The sequence below is a fragment of the Dasypus novemcinctus genome, chromosome 13 (assembly GCF_030445035.2).
Source record: "Dasypus novemcinctus isolate mDasNov1 chromosome 13, mDasNov1.1.hap2, whole genome shotgun sequence".
Lineage (NCBI taxonomy): Eukaryota > Metazoa > Chordata > Mammalia > Cingulata > Dasypodidae > Dasypus > Dasypus novemcinctus.
The window spans coordinates 94,926,375-94,934,359 of NC_080685.1; the positions used below are offsets into that span (position 1 = coordinate 94,926,375).

Genomic DNA, 7,985 nt, shown 5'->3' on the forward strand with positions numbered 1-7,985 from the left:
GCTTTGAGCAAAAGGTGGTAAGCCCAGGAAGTGAGAGCCCCTCCCCACACTCACTTTTGTTCCCTTTCGTCATCAGGGAGACTCTTCAGCTCACAGACGCTGAGCCCTGACAACAGGGACCGAGAGGGCTTGGGACAGAACAGAGTCCCCCAGACTCCGAGGATGTGCAGTTCCCACGCTCAGAGAGGGCTGGTATTTGGGTCTGCACTGCCCTCCCCGGGGGACTGACACTCAACACGTCTGGACAGGGTAAGGCAGTCGCAAGACAGGGCTTCCTGGGCCCCAGCCACAGGAAAGGAAAGGGGCAGATAAATATCCCTGGATATGAGGGGACCGGGCTTAGAACCTCTATGACAGGGCAAACCAGCTGAGCTGTGCAGACACTGCAACCACCAAAAGGATGGGGCCAAGAAAGAAGTGGCCTGGGGGTCAGGATGGCACTAGATGCATGTGAGTGGCACAGGCACGAGTGAGTATTTGATGCTTCTACTGTGCCCTGGTCCACAAGAGAGGTCTAAGGACCCCAACCCAACTCTAGCACTAAACTTGTGGCCCCGTCAAAACGAGATCTTCACTCTATGAGAGGGTGGAGAACGGAAGCAAGAGTTGTTATTTTTCCACATTGACGAGAGTCTTAAAAGCTTTGTTTTTGAGGCCCGAACCTCAGCAGCCCAGGGCTTTGGGAGAAGCCGCCGTCATTTTGCTCCTGTAAGCCCGGGGCGCCCTCCTGTGGCCTCCAGGTTTCCCGCAAGTCCCAGGAAGCAGGTGGCCACCACATACAAATGGACTCCGCGTAGTTAAGCTGTCAGATCTAATGTATTTATTTGACTCTCTGCTGTTAAAATGATTTCTCTACAGCCCTGCGGTTATTTACGACTATTGTCAGTACAAGGCGATGAGAAGGCAGCAGCAGAACAAAACAACAACAGCTGAAGGAAAGGTTCTGTCGGGGAGGGCTGGGGGGCTGGTGGCAGCCCTCCCCGTGGCTGCAGTGGCTGCTTGTTTACTGGTCTGCGGTGGGGGCTTCAGCGCTCACTCATCCACAGAACAGCGCGGGCTGCCCCCAGCCCTCCGCCCCAGCCAGCCCAGCGAGCGCCCGCCTGGGGGACCTCTGGCCCCGGGAGAACGAGCCCAGCCCGCTTCTGCCCCGAACATCCTCGCAGTGCTTCAAAAATGGACCTTCCAGCTATATTCGGGTCCGGGCCAACACTGTCCTTGTTCAGATGAGAAAACAGTGACCATCCACCTTTGGAGCCCAGGTGTCCTGTGGTTGAGCATTTCCTCCTTTCCAGGGCAGTGTTTCCCAAAGTGTGGTCCCAGGCTAGCCCCATCCACATCACCTGGAACTTGTGAACAAAGCAAATCTTCAGGCGTACAGAAGGGAAATTCAGGAGGTGGGGCCGAAGCACCCGTGTTTGAATCCACCGTCTGGGTGATTCTGGCACTTGCTCAAGTTTGAGAACCACTGCTCTAGGGACATTTAAGTGCCAGGGTATACCTTGAAGGGCTTTCATCAGAGTAGATGCCCCCCACCCCTGGCTCCCCCTCTCCCTCCTTTTAAAGGATACGAGGTCAGCGGGGCCCCAGCCTCCCCTGATTTAGAAGAAGGTCTGCTCTGCCCTGAAATAACCCTAGAACACGTGGGCTCTGAGAGAGGCAGGGGAGGATGGCGGTACGGGCCCTGGTCCCGCATTTGTCTGATTCTGTTCAGGTTCATCCACGGCTGGCTTTGTGACCTGGGGTAAAATGACTGAATCTCCACGAAAGAACGTAACAGCAGCCTCATGGAACGGGTGTAAGGATTAAATGGGTTAATACAGTGAAGTTCTTAGAAGACTGCCAGGCATAGAGTAAGTGTCATAGATGTTACCTTTTATTATAACGTGCAGTCTTTGCTTTGAGGTCCAGCTGTCCCAATCTTAGCCATCACTCAGAGCTGTGGTGCTGTGGATAGATCACTTGTCAGAAGACCTGTGTTTATAAATGGCCTCTGCTGCTTGTAAGCTATAGCACTTGGAGCAAACCACTTAGCTTCTCGGTGCCTCAAATTTCTCATCTAGAAATCAATATCTACCTCAAGTTTTCATATAAATTATCCTGTTTACTTACAAGCCTTTGCACTGGGAAGAACAGGTCTGTGACTCTGCCCACTGTACAAATGTAACAACCAGGACTCAGAGGGGGTAAGTCACCAGCCCAAGGTCACACAGTGAGTTGGCAGTGAAATCAAGAAGGGAATCCGTTTCATCTGACTCCAGGCCCAGTGATTTCTATGAGATAACGCATGGGGGACTACTATACAAATTATGGTCATTGTTATTATCTTGGAAGAACCATCAGAAGGAAAATATCTCATTCTACGAATATGGATATAGGAAATTAAAATAACAAACCCTAATGTCCTCCTGGAAAAAATAGAAATCAGTAATACCCAAAAGAAAGAAAATGAGCAAACGAAAAAGCCCAACATTCTGCTGCCAAAACTGAGAGTAAATCGCACAAATAAATGGAGACGCGACACCAACATTTTTCCCCTTCTTCGGAGATGTGTCTGTGTTCATGAAAGGTGCGGATTGACAGCGAGAGCTGCCGGTCTATTTATTCCAGGGACAGGCACGGCCTCGTCTGTTTAGCATTTATATAGAGCTTGTCTCCGGCAGCAACAAGGCGCGGGTGAGAAACACATGGTCAGAATGGGTCATCGGTGCGCAAGTAGAGGAGTGGCGTGGGTCCCCAGCAGGAGGGGTCCTGGGCACTACAGGAAGCGCTCAATCCCCCCCTCCCCCAGCTCACCTCCCACCCCCCAAGTCAGCCTGTATGAGGAGGGGACCTGCAGGACTTCTGACCACCTGATTCCCTGAGAGGGGGCCAGCCCAGGAGGAGAACAATGCTCCCTGGCTGGGTGTGCCTCTATCCTGCCCTTCCTTGCCCCCCCCCTTCCCCAATCTTCCATAGACTCCTATTCCCGCCTTGCCATCTCTTAATTCTTCTGCCTCGTTTCCCACCCTGCTCTTCCTGTCTCATCTTATTTCCCTGGGCTCCCTATTGCAAAGGCTGCACTTTACCTGTACTGTGATGTAGTGGAGAGAACAGGGAGCCTAGAGATTGAGACCTGGACCTTAGTTCCAGGTCTGTTCCTAGTCACTAAGTAACCTTGAGTAAGTCTCTGAACTTTAAATACCTTGGCATCATCTTCTGCAAAAGAGCACAGGACTGTTCTGAGGAGCAAAATTGCTGACGCGCCTGTACTGTGTTTAAATGTGTTCTTCTTTCTTTAACTTTTCCAGGAATCCAAGGTAACCATCTCCCAGGGAAAGATGTGAATTTTTAATAGAAGGAATGCAAAGATAGAAAGGGGTAAGAGTTAGCTTTTGTCATTTGAAACAGGAAGTTGCATCGAGACAAGTGAAGTGATTATCTTGAAACATGATTTTCTACCTTTCTAGATGGCCCTTTTCAGTCTAGCAAGGGTTACACCTAGAGGACCAGCTCATGGCATTCTCCCCTTGTCTGGAGAAGATGACCCATAGCCCATGACCGTTAAGCCATGGGGCGCCCTGCTCTGTGGGAGAAGGGGTTATTTTGAAGAAGAATCCAAGAATGATGTCAAAAAGAAGGTAGAAAAAGAAGGCAAGTAGAAGGTGAAAACAGTTATAGAGTAACAGGCTCAATGGATCGAAACCTTCTCTGTAGGCTGGAACTCTTTGTGGGGTTCCTTCTCAGCCCAGGGCAATGGTAAGGAGAAAGGCACACGTTCTCCATGGCTCCTCCCTGGTTCATGACCAAGACTTGCTGCATCATCTTCATTTCTCTTCTTCCTTTTTATTCTGATAATCCCCAAATAGGTGCAGGCCTTCCCTCTCAGCAGCACCCCTCACTTCTGCCCTCGGCCTCCCACCCGCCCTTATCCAGTCTCCTCTCTCCTGGCTTTAGAAGTACCATCTCTAATCCGGGGCACTAGATACCTCGCCGCTGTCCACCCAAGGTCAGGAAACCTCTGACCTTGCACGGGGGACTCCCTCACCCTGTCATCCTCCACATTTCCTTCGTCCACCCTTTCCCTGGGGTGAAGGACCGCTGATGGACCGTCTGTGCTGTGCAGTCCTGCCCCACTTACAAGAAGCCGCTGGTGGGGGGTCTCAGGCTGGTTCCTGCCTCTCTGCAGCGCTCCACTCCCCATGGGCGGCAGGCACCGCTCCGTCCCTGCTTCACGCACTACTCAAATCCTGCTGACCCAAGTTTTGTGGAAGTTCCCTGCAGCCACTGACTATTTTAGCCTCTTTTTCATCCTATTTTTAAATCATCACACATTACATTACAGTCACACCTGCACCCACACCTAATAACTCACACAGCTCCAGGCTCACGACAAGTGTTCAATACATGTGGCTGAGTGATTCTCTCTTGCACTCCTGTGGCAACTTCTAGGGAGATTTCTCAATACCTCAACTTCTCTATGTGCCCGACTCAGGGCCTATGTGGAATGTGGGCAGACAGGAAGGGAAGTTCAAATGGCCATTTAGAAAGACTCTCCTCCTCCTCTGACCTCATGGGATTATCCTCCAGTTTCCAGCAGGGAAGGTGTGGGGCAGGGGAGGGAAGGAGAGTGTGCTGGGATCTTCATGCTGACACAGGCAGGCAAATGCTGTCTGCTTCTCGCAAGGCTCCTTTTCTGGCATTGTATCACCACCACGTATGGGATGAAGTGAGCGTTTAGTGGAAAAGCCTATCTTTCTGACAAGCAACTTGCAGTCAGGGCCAGCTCAGGCCTGCACCGTGCCAAGCACCCCAGGGCAGCCCGAGGCGTAGAGCAGGGGGCCTGGACATGAAAGAAACTGACTGGGCCCTGGCTGGTGGGACCCAGTTGTTAACCGGGAGAACAACTTTCCCCACATGCAACTGACCAAAGAACATTCCTGATATAAAACTTAAACTCCACTCATACTGTCATTATGTGGATTTTCCATCTTTCCAGAGGGTTAAAGTTAATATAAAAAAAATCCATACTGAATTGGGGGGAGAGGATGTGGGCACAGATGGCCCCAAGTCATATTTACAAAATTCAGCAATATTGGTCTTCAGAAACTGCTGCTTCTGCTTCATAAGTCTCTTTCCCCACTTGGCAGCACCTCCATAGCTCTTTTTACCAGACTCTGAGCTTCAGATTCCTCCTTGCCAAAAAAATATTGGTGGATGATCTCAAAGAAATTTCCTCCCAGGTCTGACCATGAATCTTTGGCCCCTTGACCTTCAAACAATGACAATCTTGATTCTCGAAGCATCCCTCACAGTCACATGCAGGGGCAAGTGCCTGGTAATGAGTCACTCCGCTGAGGGAAGGTGTTCTTCAAGTGAACTCATGTTTCTCATGTCCAAGAAAGGAGTCCATGGCGGTGGGGTTTCAGGAATCTGCCAGTCAGACGGAGGAGGAATGTTTGGAGGCATCAACTCCTGAACCTCTGGTAACCTTCTTCTGGTGAAGCCGGGCAGCTCCTGGGGCTTAGACGTTTTCATTTCTCATGCAGGTCCATGGATTCCCAAGCACAAAGTCGGTGAATCGTCTAGAATGCCCAAGTAGGATGGAGATCCAGCTATGGAAAGACACACCACACCAGGGAATAATAACTAGCACATCTGTGGATTGGCCATGTGCTCATTGTGTTAGGCTTTAAGCATGTGTTGCTAACTTAATTCTTATAAATCCAACACAGAAGTGGCATTGGTCCAATTTGTAGATAAGGAAACTAAGGCTCAGAAATGTTAAGTAACTTGCTCAAGGGCACACCTGCAGCAAGTGGGGGCACAAGGATTGTCACTGATCTGCCTGCCTTGGAATCTTGGGCTCTTCCTTCTGCTCTAAGGCCACTGGAGCTTCACACTCATGGCCCTCAGGCAGGAAGGAGCCTTTCTACCTGAGGAGTAGGAGGAGACTAGAAATCCGCAGGCTGCTGGCAGCCCTGGCAGCCCCTGCCTTCTCCGTAGCCCTCCCACCTTCCTCTCTTTAAAGCGGGAGGATTCAGAGCACATAATACAGCCTCTTTCCACTAAGGGAACACTGGCAAAGATGGCTTTTTGTTAAAGTGCATGTATATTTCTGGAAATGTTCCGGAGTGTAAGTACATAAAAGGCTGGGTCAGACAGAGCCTGGGGCTGTGGGTGGGGAGGAGATCCAGCACTCCAAAGAAAGCTGGAGAGCAGCTTCAAAAAGTGGTTTGATATTTTTTCCCCTGATTTTGATCTTAAAAATGTCTGGAGCCCCAGACAGCCACCGGCAGCTTTGGCCAAGGGGGGTTTTAACCACTACGACCTCCCTCCTTCACTGCAAAGGATTCTAGTTAACAGAACTCTTTTGTGTGATGGAAAGAGAGTGAGAGCATGAGAGACAGAAAAATGCTGGAGTTGACAGAGACATCTGGTTGCTGTGGCAAGGCTTCAGAGTTGTCAGCGGAAAAACACAGTGGAGACAGTGAAATGCTGAGGCTCTCTGTGCCATCCGGGGAAGCTTGCTCCTTTTGCGGGCCCTGACACCTAAGGGATTCCAATTTGACGCCTGAGCCAGTTTCCTGCCTCGTGGACGAAGGGAGGGGATGAAGCAGCCACTCAGCTCTTGATCTCTCAATCGCTCCCTTTTTGACCAGCGACAAGATGGCGTTGATGAGCTCCCTAAGGAGTTTGGCTCCTTTGGCGTGAATTTTTCCCCTGGTTTTCCTTTTGTCTCTCCTGAGCAGCTTTTCATGAGTGGAGACAGCAGATGCAGCCGGCACAGTTATCTAGCCACCATCCTCTCCCGCCCTTCATGTATGAGCAACAGCCAAGAACATGAGCCACGCTACATGTGAGGGGCACAGCACCCAGCCCCTCCACGTCTCAGCGCCAGGCAGCCACCCAGCCATGGGATTTCCAGGGTGCTGAATTGGGCACACAATCCTCCCAAATCACATTTTCCCTCTGCCTCGACCATCCCTACACACATACACACACACACAATACACATTCACAGGTCCTGCCCAACATGCCTGAAATTCAGTTCCCAACTCTTTGATTCAAATATCTCTATAATGTAACCCATAAACAAGAAGGCATTTTTTTAAAAAAGACTGGAAGGAAAGTCTAATATGCTAAGAATGAATCTCATTCTTACCTGACAGGGGAGATGCCATGATCATGAAGGTGGTTTGCCCAGGATGAGGATTGTCCACTGCACTCAGCAGATATGCTGACCCCTGAGATTTCTGCAAATGTGGGAAATCTGATTGCATAATTTGTGGTGGTGGGAGACTGTGTTTGTGCTCGACCCTGACTTTAAAAAAAAGAAAAAACGAATGACTCTCTCTTCTTTTAATTTCTTGTTCTGAAAATTTTAATGGGGAAAACTAAGATTTTTAAAAATTACCAAAAAAGTGAATAGGGATATTAATACCTTACAAGTGTCTTAGATTTGAGAGCTATTAGAGGGAAAGGCTCTATAAAATAGGAAAAAGACCATGTGCTCTTGAGGGAGGGAAAATGTCCAGAGAGCTGAGAAGATGCTGGAAGTTATTCTAGAAGGACCACAAGCATAAACTCCTGTTTTAAAGTAATTTTTCTGGAGCCAGTCTCTAAGCCTTAGTTTCTTTATCTCTAGATTGAAAGTGTTGCAATAAATGGTCCTGAAGCTCCTTGCCAGTATTTCATGTGCTGTGTTACTATTTCAGCTTCTCTCTTTACGCCTCTCTTCTTGTCTCCCCTCTGTCTGGAGCCTGGAGGATAGTGCCAAGTCCTCTAGATCACCATCACAACCTCTCTAGAACAGTGGACATGACCAAGGATGTTAGGGCCTGCTCACAACAATACCATGGCTCTCGATGGAGTATCTAGAACTCTTCTAAGCCATCAGTCTGCTCCTCTCTAACCATGAGTCTGTATCATGACAACTTCCATATTCCCTTCCCTTCTACCATTCAAACATCTATGCAGGAACATATCTCACAAGAGTTTTCAACCTC

At 49.5% G+C, this 7,985-nt stretch overlaps 1 long non-coding RNA gene and 1 other non-coding gene across 2 annotated transcripts; one reads left to right on the plus strand and one right to left on the minus strand.

Moving 5' to 3' along the window:
• Positions 1-872: 872 nt before the first annotated feature.
• Positions 873-3,127, minus strand: LOC131273160 (uncharacterized). The gene is made up of 3 exons (XR_009180322.1): positions 3,066-3,127; positions 1,871-1,944; positions 873-1,346 (listed from the first exon to the last, which is right to left on the minus strand). It is a non-coding gene; the product is annotated as an uncharacterized lncRNA (long non-coding RNA).
• A 4,006-nt stretch (positions 3,128-7,133) lies between these two features.
• LOC111766947 (U1 spliceosomal RNA) lies at positions 7,134-7,299 on the plus strand. The gene has a single exon (XR_002798864.1). It is a non-coding gene; the product is annotated as a U1 spliceosomal RNA (small nuclear RNA).
• The last annotated feature ends 686 nt before the right edge of the window (positions 7,300-7,985 follow it).